The following is a 12,369-nucleotide window of genomic DNA, read 5'->3' on the forward strand; positions in this document are numbered from 1 at the left end:
TACATTTCTGGAGGATTAATTCTGCTCAACTGACTATATTTGTATTTTCACATTGGCACAATGTCGTTAATAGTGACATGCCGCAAAGTTCTAATACGCTTCCTGTGGTTTGATGGTGATTGCATTTCTCTTGGCAGAAATGAGAACTACTATAGTTGTCACTTATTTTATTCTGCATTTGGAAAATCTGTCTGTCTTCTGTGCTCAATTTGGGCATGTAAAACTTGATCCAAAGCTCACCAATGTCAGTGTCAAGTTTCTGATTTATTTTAATGATTCTACATCAGGCTCATCATGTTTTGCCAGGCAGATAGAAAACAGCAATTATTGCATGTTTTATTTCACAAAATACCATAATACCCAGATCTAGAGGGGCTACTAAGCAGCAGTTTATCATGGTTGTGTTCTACTTGTACCCAGAATGCAAAAATTTAAAACTGAAGACTCCTATGATTCTCTCCTGATTCTGGGTTTACGTTCTTTGTGTTGTCCTTTTAACAAATTCTACAGCAAATGCCAAATTCAAACCAGCAGAGAGTCTGTTTTACCTCACCCTCAATAAACAGAAAATTCCTTTGCATTTCAACCAGTTCTGAAAGGGTTGCTCTTCCTGATGGTGCAATTACCAACATCCACTCTAAAAAGCTGTTCTTCTTTTTGTAGGGTAAATATAACTAGGCTTGAGCTATTTTTACACCATAACACAGTAGCCCAGGGATTATCACAAAGATGCTTCTGACTTATGATTTGAGAGTTCCTCTGTGCAGGGCCCCTATTTACTCCCAGTTTTCCCATCTCAGTAACATCCTAGGATTGACTGATTGATTGATGCTGTGTTCCAGGCATTGTGCTAACTGCAGAACAGCCAGGACAATCCTGGGGTCTAATGGCTGAGTAAGCTGCTGCTGTATCTGCTGCCAGCTGAGAAGAAAGGCAAACTAGGTCAGTCTCTTTCATTTACTGGCACGTTAAGAGTCAGTCCATTGCATGGACAGGAATCTCTTTAATACCAACCAGTTATGTTCCAAAGCCAAGATAACTAAACACCTCCATTAATTATTCTCAATATGCTGATGCTTGTGTCATGTGTGCCGACTCAACTAGAGAGTTGCAGGTTATTCTTGACTGCTTCTGTGAAGTGTATGAAATGATTTGATTCACTGTCAACTCAAAAACTAAAATACTTTACTCAAACTACCCCAAACCAGCCAGCTGCTCCCCTAAATATTACAATTAGAGGGCAGTCCTTGGAGAAGGTTGAGTATTGTCCCTACATGGGTAGTTAGTTATCTTTCCCAAAAAGTAAATGTAGATGATAATATTCAACACCAAAGAAAATCTGTCGGTGCTGCCTTTGGATGTGTCCAAAATCGTGTCTTCAATGGAAGGCAGGACCTAAGCCAAACTTCTCCTCTACCAGGATGTTGTCATCCCAACTCTGTTGTATGGGTGTGAAACCTGGACAATATATTGGAAACCCTAAAAGTTTTGGAATATTACTATCAGTGATGTCTTTGGAAAATCCTTCACATGAATTGGAAGGGCAGAAGAACAATTACCAGCATTCTGGCTCAAGCGAACACAACCAGCTTTGAAGCCATGTATATATAGCACCAGCTCCATTGGACAGTACACATCATTAGGATGCCTGACAACCAGTTTCTGACAAAGCTACTGTATTTCCAACTTGCCAGTGGTCATTATTGAGATATGCCCTTAGTTCCTTATTGTGAATGATTTGTAACCTGAAAACTCATTTCTTGCCGGTTTTCTCTGGGCACCACATGACCTATTTCAACATGCACCTTGAAACTGCATACAAGGGTTTGATCTTTCAGACACCAAATCTTAAAAAAACCACGTCCCTTTAGGTTATGTTATGTTGAACGCCTTAAAACAGGCATCCAAAGCCATTGGCTGGGCATTTTTAAAAGCTTTATGAATAAAATAGTTTCCAAATAAGTCATTTTAAATACTGAGACTTTTTTTGTTGGCACATCCATCCTTCCACACCTACAAGTGTGCAAGCTTTACACTGTTACAATATTGATATAACTGTGCTTCTATTAATATAAGATTTAATAATGTTTGTCTTTTGCTCCTAAAGAAGTGTGTTCAGTACAAAGAATACATCTTTTGATTAACCTTATCATATTTGTGGGGTTTTTGTTTTTTAGGGTTTTTTTAGAAATAAATTACTGTTTTGAGAGGCCCTGTATTTACTGATTTTGCCATTATACATCATTTAAATCTGAAACCATTGGAAATATAGGTGTACCCACTTTCAAACTCTGAATTGATTCTGGAGGAATAGTATACATAGTTACAATACATTTTATTAAATACTGTATTTCAAAGTTTGTAAAACAATTCTTGGCATGTATTGTATGAAATATCATTTGAATTTTTTCACTGGATCCAGTTTGTTTCTAATTTAGAATATTTTAACATTTCCAGTGGGAAGATGTGAAAGAAGCTGAAAAGTAAGATAACTTGTAATATATTACAGGAACCGTCACTCAGGGTGAAGATGGTCATTGGCATGCAGAGAATAGGGCCAAGGAATTAGCCATCTACAGGAAAATAGTGTCCTGCAGATTACGTGGAATGGGGCTGTCACTCCCTTTACATTAGTGTCACTCAGAGACGACCCGAGCCGGGTGCGGGGCCCGGTGCAAATCAACCTGTGCGGAGCCCCGCCCCTGAATGCAAGGAAACCAGCGGCGGATTCAGCAGCGCAGGGGGGGTGCCCACAGTGGCCGGAAGTGAAGCCAGCGGCAGTGTGGAATCACTGCGGCTGCTCTTCCCTGCTCCACGGGGCCCCCAAAGCACAGGGCCCGGGGTGGTCACCCTGATTTGCAACCCCTAGGGACGGCCTTGGTATCACTCATGTGTCATGCATCCTCTAACTTCCTGTTTGTCTGTCTCTGAAGAGGATAAAAGCTGCATGGAGAGTATAAATGTTGTAACATGTTTTGCTTCCATGTTTCCAAGTGGATGTCTACCAAGTTTAGATGGGAGCATGCTGTGAAAAACAAATGTTCATTAACTGTTATTTTATGCTTTCAGAAAGAGAATAAAAACAGGATAGGAACACTCAAAGAAATAGCAGTCACTTTAAGAATTGCGTGTATTTCAATAAAATCAGTGGGGGCTGGAGAGGCATGAGCACTAAGGAGCACTAAGGTGCATGGTTAACAGCCCAGAGGTTGCAAGTTTGAGGCCATAGCAGAAGTGCTCATGGTATGGCTTGTCAGATTCCAATGAATCCAAATCCTGCTAAATACCTCATCACAATGACATGAAACAGGAAAGGAAAGTGATCACTGGTCTAGAGGTAGGCAAAAGAACAATTCTGATTAATATCAAGACCTGGGTGACTTGAGCACTGAATCGTTCCCAATGGCACTTTGAAGTACAACAAAGCATCGACCATTCTGAACAAACTTGTCTCGCTACGGAGGCAAATGGGTGAGAGAGACGAAAGGAAAGAGCTGTGACCCAACTTCACCAGGATCCACTTCATCCTTCTGAAACTATATGCCATGTTTGCAATTGAACATGCAGATCTCAGATTAGCCTCTTCAGCCATCTCCGGACTCACGGATAACTTTCCCTATCTACTGGAAGACTGTCATCCTCATATTGAAGGACTGCTGACGATGATAACCAGTTATATGCTTAAATAAGTCAAATGATACAGTAGATTGACTCTTAATTTCCACTGTGTAAATGAAGACAACTCACCTATAAGTGAAGTAAATGAAAGAAGAATGTGCCTTACTTCTGGTTGTCAAACCTGTGTAGTGAAGCAGAGTACTGGTTACCTTAATATGTACACAGGTAGCCTTAATGTTATCAGATTGATTTGGTATATTGCAGTCTGATCTTCTTATCATTGACAGAAATATATCTGAATATAACAGGAAAGAAATGCTGAAACATGTAACCTACACTCTTCTTTTTAGTTTGTTTAGTAATAATTGTGCAAATCTATATAACATTTGCACCAACACTGAAACTATGCAAAATTCATCTATGTTCAGGTTTTGTTACTGGTGCAACTAAGACATGATTCCTAGTTTTATTTTTAACAATAGGAATTTTAATATTAAAAAGTAAAAAATGTGAATTGTAGAGCTGCAAAAGCAAAGTATAAACAACCAATATTTTACTGTTTTTAAAAAATTATATGGATTTTGGAGGCCTAACTCATGATTTTTGAATGCTTGGCCTTGGCAATACCATTAAAGTTAATTATGTATAAAAGTGCTTTGCTGGGTCAGGGCTCAAAGGAATATCCCACACGGTCCTGTAAAACAAGATTAGCTGATCTACTTGAGTGCTAATTATTCTTACCCAGATGTAGCTTTAATGATGTTTTGCCTTAAAAATCCCAACAATGAACATTCAGAGACAAGAAAGATTTCTGTTTTGCTTTGTTTTAAATGGTACACAGCAGATATACATGCCCACAAGTAGAAGCATAGAGTTCAGAAGAGTTCAAAGACCCTGTGTGAATCTGTATTAATTCACAAAATGTAAATGGATGGGACCACTGGCGGCACGGTAGGAAGCGCTACACGCAGAGCCACCCACCTCACTGTGTCAGGCCCAAAACCACGCTCGGGAGTCTCCCCTGGGGAGCCTATGGCCAGTCATCCCCCTTCCTGGAGAACACCCACAAGCCTGGGGTAACACTGCCACCACCCTGGTACTGGTATCTGTTAGGGCTCCATGTAGCCTGGGGTACACAGACCCTGCAAGCCTTGGGGGTGCTTTGCTCACTAGTAATATTTTGGGGTGCCTCTTTCAACCTGAAGCATCCAAAGATTGCCACCAGCATTGGAGAAAAATGGAAAGCCAAGTCCAATATAGCTGGCCTAGCAAAGGGAGCAATAAAGGCGTCTCTCTCTCCCCTCAGGAATTCAGTCAGTCATGCTGTAACCCAATACCTTTATTTGGGGGGGGGGGGGGGGAGGGTAGACCAAAGGAGTCAGAATACACTTTGAGAAAATCAAAATAAGTTGAGCCTTTACAGATATTGGGTATGGTGACCCTTTTAAGACGTGTCTATCTATACTTAGTTCTAACCTACTATCTAGTTTCCAGGTCTTTACCTGGGTGAATCATAAGGATTTACCCAGGCAGTACCTGGAGGCATGCATCTTGTGGCTTTTCTAGAATCCGCCCAAGGAGATAAAGACCTCTTCCCTCAGGAACTGATCTGGCCAGGTCACCTGGTTGACCAGCCAGGACCAAATAGCAAGCAAGTGAAAGAGAAAGGGGTGCAACCGGAATGACCCAGTGCAATGTGATAGATAGAGGGGGATTTTTTCACAGCCACAGCCTGTACATGAAAATATATTGAGAGGAAGGAAAGCTTTTTCAAAGAAATATGTCAGGTTGCCTTTTTCTGTATTCTCAAAATCTTCTAAGAGCATCTACCTATACCTCACATGGGCTCTAATACACCACATGACCACATGATTAAAGAGGAAGCAGCTTCCAGTCAGGCAGTGTGCCCACTGACTCCAATGGGACTGGGCTCTAACCCTCTGAGAAATAATAAGCACTCTACTGAAAGATGGATGTGTTATCTCTTGAACTCTCTGGAGAGTGAAATGGTGTATTTACATATTTAACTGTTTTTCTATTTTTTTTCTAAGTGGCATAATTAGATACTAAGATATGATTTGCTTGAATAAAGCTATAGCTAATTCAGAACTGGAAATGGTCTGGTGACTTTTGAAGAGAAAGTTATAGTTTTTTACTAGAGGCAGTAGAAGTGCTGTGGATGAAACTGGATTGCTGGTTGTGAGGTTAGAACAAAGCTGCATTCACATCTCTTATTCAGTGGCACAGAAGGACATATGAGCAAGAGATGAAATGGCCAGCAAGTTAACTGCTCATATCATAGTTTAACTTGGCAACCAGCTGGTCTGAATTTAAGTTCGCTAAAATCTATGAACTTGCACCCAGTTTTGTGTATATATGGATACACGTGATTTCACAATGAAATGAGAAGCTCTGTTTTGATTCAGCTTTGCTTCAGGTTTGCAAACATAAAAAGTTGGAGTGAAATGCATCATGCAGAAAAAATGTTCACACATGCTCAAGTGTACCACAACACAGCATTACTGGCAAAATGTCTTACTCAAGATCAAACAGGTTTCTGTAAGTAAACATGGAAAAACATGATCATAAAAGTTTTTAACATTTATATTTTATTATTTAATAGTTAACCCCAAGTGTGAGAACAAAATCTCAGACAGCTTACATAAGACTAACCAGAGACTGGTAACCATGATCCTCACTCTGCCAACACCCTTCCTATCCATCCATGAATTTATTAGGTGTTTACAGGAGGGAGGTGTGCAATATCTTTAGCACCTGCAATACAAATAAAGAATTGATGGAAATCAAATCCCATAAGGACCCCGAATGTCATATAAAATATACCAGAATTCCTCCATAAAATTCAATGCTTTATACATAGCCCAAAACAACTGAGCAGTGGCATTAGAGCTAAATACCATCTAATTGTCAAGAACAGTCCATGGTCTAAAGTTTTCCAACTCTTTAATTCTGCCAAGAATAATGAAAAATCCTTCCCCTGACTCTGCTATTTTATTGACTATGTGCATTTTCTATACAATATTAGGTTAATCCATGCAAAATTGACATAATTTTTATTGTTATTGTTTATTGTTAAATTTGTATGGAATTTATAGTCTTTCTTTAGCATTTTCCATAAAATGTCTTACATGTTAGTTTAGTTTCTGTTTTTTTGTTGTTTGGTTTGTTCTGTAGCAGAATTAGCAGCTTTTGGGGAAATATTTTCCAGTCATTAAAACCAAAAATTAGTATTCTGAAATTCAGTTTTATTCTGTCAAAAATATGGACAAAAGGTTCCATATTTGTGACTGTGTAATTAATATTACATGCAAATTGAACAGGGTTATTATGTCCTGAATAAGACACAGCAAGAGAAATCCTGGCTCAGTATAAGTCACTCAGTTAGTCAAAGTCAGAGACTATTGAAAGGCAGCTGAAGTAACGGAACTAACCACTGCAAAGGACCTGCTTCATCTGGCACATGTTGTCTCATGAATAAAAATGATACTTTGGAAGTTGCATCTTGGCTGTTATTCTACCCAGGAGAGCACACAATTCACCAGCAGACTCTATATGCCTGAAGAAGGATGTTTGTGCCTGACAGCTTGCAAAGAACAATTTTTCCTACCATGTAGTTGGTCTAATAAAAAATATCACATCTACCCAAAGAACCTTGTCTGACTTCAGAAGATAGGCTTTCGAACAGGGTAAGCTAATTTTATGAGGCTCTGTCGATGGAGTCTCAAGTATATTATTGTGGTCTCCAGTGTTTGGAACACCCTAAAGAAAGCTTTAAAAAAGACCTTACTTTCTTATGAATGCATTCCAGTTCCCTTTAGAAAGCAGTGATCCTCCCTTTATAGTTTGGAAGGTTTCCACAACAGTGTTCCCTTCAGGCTGTGAATGGGAGGGACAATCATTGTCTCCAGAAAATACTAGACCTCCCAAGCTGCATGACTTCCCTCCCTCCTTTCTTCTTTGCGCTAGAGATCCACCTTAAGGGAAGGACTGAGATAAGTCCATTATATGCCTCTGCTTGCTTATAAACCAGCAAAAAGTTTGCAAATCTCTAGTAAATTTCATCTTTCTGCCGGCTGTTTTCCTCTGCAGTAAAGGAACTAAAGCAAAGTCATATCTAAGCAGTGGTTAGGTTTTTAATGCAATGCTAAGCTGTCTAGCAACAGAGGGATATAAGCTATGGCTACTCAAAAAGCCAAAGGATTTTCTCCTTCTTGAATAGGTTGGTATTCAAATAGGTGAATATTTGGACTTAAACTGCTTGCTACAAATCACTTCCATGAGACAATCACTCTAACTGTGCCTGGGATACCTAGTGCTAAATCATACTTTGGTGGCCATGCGAGTCTCAGGAAGTTTATTACCGTAGCCTTTCTTGTGAATTGTGCAAAATGTCATGGACAGTGGCAGGCTGGTCAAAGGTAACTATAAAATGAAGTTAACACATATTGCTGTGTTAGTCAGAGGCACATGGATGGAGGGGCTTTGCTGGCTGTTGTTTGGAGTAGAGGTGTATCTGTAGGCATGTCAATGAGAGAGGAAAGTAGCACTAGAAACATCAGAGACTGACAAGAAGAAAGAGAGAACCTGAATAAGCACAGGGTGCATGGCTAAAGTAACCAAAGCACAGAAGATTAAGAAAATGCCTATGGCTAGTTTACCCAGGAGCATGGGTAACGGAATAATGGCCACAAGTTGTTGGAGAGTAGGTTTAGATTAGACATCCATAGGAACTACTTCACAGTCAGAGCGGCTAGGATCTGGAACCAACTTCCAAGGGAAGTGGTGCTGGCTCCTACCCTGGGCGTCTTTAAGAAGCGGCTTGATGCCTACCTGGCTGGGGTCATTTGAGCCCAGTTTTCTTCCTACCCAGGCAGGGGGTCGGACTTGAAGATCTACAAGGTCCCTTCTGACCCTACTTCTATGATTCTATGATTCTATGGGCAAATCGGGGAGGGGGGTGAGGGGGTTAAGTGGTGCAATTGCACCCCTCTTTGATTCCTGATCTACTCAAGATTTAAACTGGCTGGGACGGGCAGCAGCATACAGCTAGTACTGAGACAGTCAATTGACTTCATGGCTTATTATCATCTCCCTGATTCCTGTTAATCTCACTTCACTCCATGAGTATTAAAGACTCTCTATCCTTTTAAATATTTTTTATGTTTCACTATTCAAACTATTCTTTCTTCCGCAATTTTACTATCTGTTAGGCATTCCTGGTAACGTCTCTCTTCTATTTTACAGCCATGTGGCCTGTTTTTAGCTCTAGTTAAAAGCCTTAACTCAAGTGTGGTAATAGTCATTCAGGTGCAGCAATGACTGACACTGAAGTACTGGATGCACTGTCAAGATGTTGGCTACAAATGTCCAACTCGGGATCCTTAAAATTCTAGTTTATTAGGCGGATTGAAACACTGTAATCATAAACCTTGGGGCTGGTCCCCACATACACACATGCACGCATGCACACACATACACACACACACAGTAGCAGGCTACAGAGTCAGGTATACCTATCCTATAAGCGCTGGAGTCTGTCGTTGAGGCTTCTTTCAGCGTGGTGTTATCTTCCAGAAGGGGGTCACCGGCTGGTCCTTCTGGCTGGACAGGTCTGGTCGAGTTGGAGATCAAGAGGGCGCCACTGAGGGTCACTTTTCACTGCTTTTTATCTGTCCTTAGCAGACTTTGATGACTCCCCAGTTTTCAGGTTTGCCCAATCCAGGGGTCATTGACCCTCGTGGGACTTCCCCCCTCGGTGGCTACTGGACAGCATCTGTCAGCCCCAGGGGTCGTCCGCATGTACGTGCAGGTTTGGGAGTCCATTGATGAATTTAGAATAGGGCTCTGGGAGTGGTCGATCTGGAGATATTCAGCCCAAAAGTTGGTCCCCAGCATTGATTAACTCAGGCCAGGGCTTCTAGCCCTTGATCAGTGATGTTTAGAGATTTCCCGGTTATTACATTGTCTTCTATTGAGTTCTTCCGTTGGCTGATCTGCAGCTTCCCAGGTGTTAATTGCTGCCTGCTTCCATGTTACACATTCAATCATGTTACACATTCAATCACTGATTCACTCGCTCTTTCAGGGGCCAACCTGATACAAGGAAGGGCAGTTTGATTCCTACCCTTGTTAACATTGTTACAATGTATAACTTACTAAAACACATTTAGTTGAAAGTCGAAAGGTGAGGAGTATAAAATATAAGCTACAAATGCCATGGCACACAAATAGATAAAAATACCAAAATACAAGGGGAGATACAAAATGCACACACACAAATTTTAAAACACAATTCCTTATCTTAAAGTGAAAGAGAGGAAGGAAGAAAAGGTAGAAAAAGAGAAACATATCCAAAGAAGGGAGAGCAAATGCAGGCAAGAGGAAAAGGGGGCTTTTTGCTACAAAGATGCTCAGAAAGGCTAGGTTTTGTTTTATGAATCTGAATAAGAGATGTACATTTAAGTACAACTACTAAAGAACTAATAGACTATTTTTTGCCTGGTTTGTAGTGTTTTTTTTTAAACTTTTATATATACTCTAGTTAATTAGTACACATTCTAATAGCTATATTTGTTTTTTGCTTTGATCTTAAACTAAATAATATAGTGCAAGCCCCCCTACCATATTAGTAAAGCCTCTGCTCTGGAGAAAAATATGTTATGTTATATGCGGTGAAGTGCCACACCATCCACATCCCCCTTCGAAAAAATCCTAAATCTGTTTATGCCCATGAGCAAAGCACTAATTTGCCTATGCTGTTTCTGGTACCTGAGCTGGATGGGTAAATGGCACTGTACTGTGCTGGGTATGCATATCCTCAATATCACATAGAAAGTCTGTGACAGAACAGGGACTGGAACCTATAGCACCTGGTTCTCACACAATTACCTTAACAAGTGCATCTATCCTTTCATGTTGTACTCCATGCTATATTTCCTTCCTACTCAGTCATCCATGGCTCCGCAGACTAGGGTAGTATGCTGAAGGTTTAGAATAAATCACAGATTGGTTGAGATCCACATACAGAAGATTCGCTTTCTAGGTGAAAGTGGAGTGATGGGAGTGGTGTGATCTTATAGCCTCTGTATAGTGCCCACAAAGGAAGAGGCTGGGGTAGGCAGGATGGTATGCAATCCTTCCTTAATAGTTGAGTATTTTGTTTAAAAACTGAATGCAGCTTCAACAGAGTCAGGATTTCACCTACAGTATCTGTCTGAAATATTTTTGTGTGCTATATATACTTTCATTAACAATATAATTCATGGGAATGTAATTTTAATTCTTACACAGTTATGGACCTTGTGGAATCCATTTATATTGTGTACAAAGACTATAGTTTGATATTTTTATATTAGAAGTTTTAACTGTCTTGTCCCCTTTATAAGATACCTACACTGACCTAAAATGCCATCATGTGGTAGGCATCTTCAAAACCCTTTGCACAGATAGATAATACCAATATTTAATTTCTGAATTATTTTTGTCATGAAATAATATTAAATTGTATTTTATTTGAAATATAACCGATTATTATTTTAATTATCTGGCAATCAGTGGTGCACCGTTCTAGCACAGAATCAATTGTAGTCTGGTTGGCAGTCAGTATTATTAAATCAAGGCTTGATCAAGTACAGTACTGTATAAGCAGCTTTATAAGTAGGTGCAGGAAGGAATTTTATTCATTCATTCCACTTCACTGCACTGAATAGTCTTCATAACTCTGACCTTCAATTGCGACAAGCTATTGGTCATTTCAGACCACTGCCAACTTTATACATGCTGGGTGCATCTACATAAGCAATTAATGTACTTATTGCTCCGGAGTTTATTGCTCCTGGGTACACTGTTTGAACATTTGCAATAAGCTCTGGAGTTTATTTGTGTGCAGCATGATGAGCCAGGTTAGAGCTGTCCTGGCTAGCAAGGGGTCTGGGGACAACCCGCAAGCCTGGGACTTCTCCTCCTGGGTCAACATGCTATGGAGGGGTAGCTGAGACACGAGGATGCTTCACTGTGGGGCTAGCTGGCAGGAAGCCCTTGCACTAAAGTTCCATCATGCCCCTGCAAGTCAGGGCAGCATCTACTCATGCACTACTACAGCGTAAATTAGATATGTAATGTTTACTGCGCAACTAATTAGCCAGTCTTGCATAGATGCACCCGCTGAGTAGTACTTTAACCTCCGAGCAATCCCATTGAAACCAGAACGTGGAAAAGGGTCAAGGTAAAATTTTATTTTGCATAATTTAAAAAAATACTCTAGTGATCTATGTGTCTGATCTCAAACACTCTCATTTGCTATTACAAACTACAAAATCATCACTGCTATAAAAATCTGTAGTATCTAAGGGAAAAGAGCCAGAAAATATTATATTTAACTTGTCTAATCTTAATAACACAGGCCCTAGAAAGTAAGTCAGTAATTCCTTAACTTCTTAAGGAACTTCTTGTACCTTAACTTCTTGCTGTAAGCACAAGCATCTACTGGAACAAATGTAATTGCTTTAGTCTCCACTAAGCCAATTGGGAACCTTAGAATCTACTTGGCTGAATTGCTGTTTAGATTGTAAACTTTTTGGTGTAGAGACCATGTCTTTTCCATGTACTATATTCAAGGTTAAGGGCACTGAGTGCCAAACAAATAAATAATAAATATAACAAAAATACTGACACATCCTTGGGCTATTGAAAAGATAGTGACCTGTCATTCTATTTTTTTATGTAAGATTT

General features: G+C 40.0%; 1 protein-coding gene across 5 annotated transcripts in view; it reads right to left on the minus strand.

Moving 5' to 3' along the window:
• The window catches only part of LGI1 (leucine rich glioma inactivated 1), a 36,004-nt gene that overhangs the window by 17,814 nt on the left and 5,821 nt on the right, over positions 1–12,369 (minus strand). For 2 of the 5 annotated variants that reach the window (XM_014607837.3, XM_059729971.1), the window contains exons 2-3: positions 6,281–6,393; positions 3,748–3,799 (exon numbers count right to left, since the gene is read on the minus strand). The exons of 1 other annotated variant lie outside the window; for it this stretch is intronic. The gene's annotated coding sequence lies outside the window, so the exon portion shown is untranslated. The remainder of the gene's footprint in view (positions 1–3,747; positions 3,800–6,280; positions 6,394–12,369) is intronic. 2 more of the 5 variants (XM_014607836.3, XM_059729972.1) reach the window with 2 other exon arrangements.

The sequence above is a fragment of the Alligator mississippiensis genome, chromosome 6 (assembly GCF_030867095.1).
Source record: "Alligator mississippiensis isolate rAllMis1 chromosome 6, rAllMis1, whole genome shotgun sequence".
NCBI lineage: Eukaryota > Metazoa > Chordata > Crocodylia > Alligatoridae > Alligator > Alligator mississippiensis.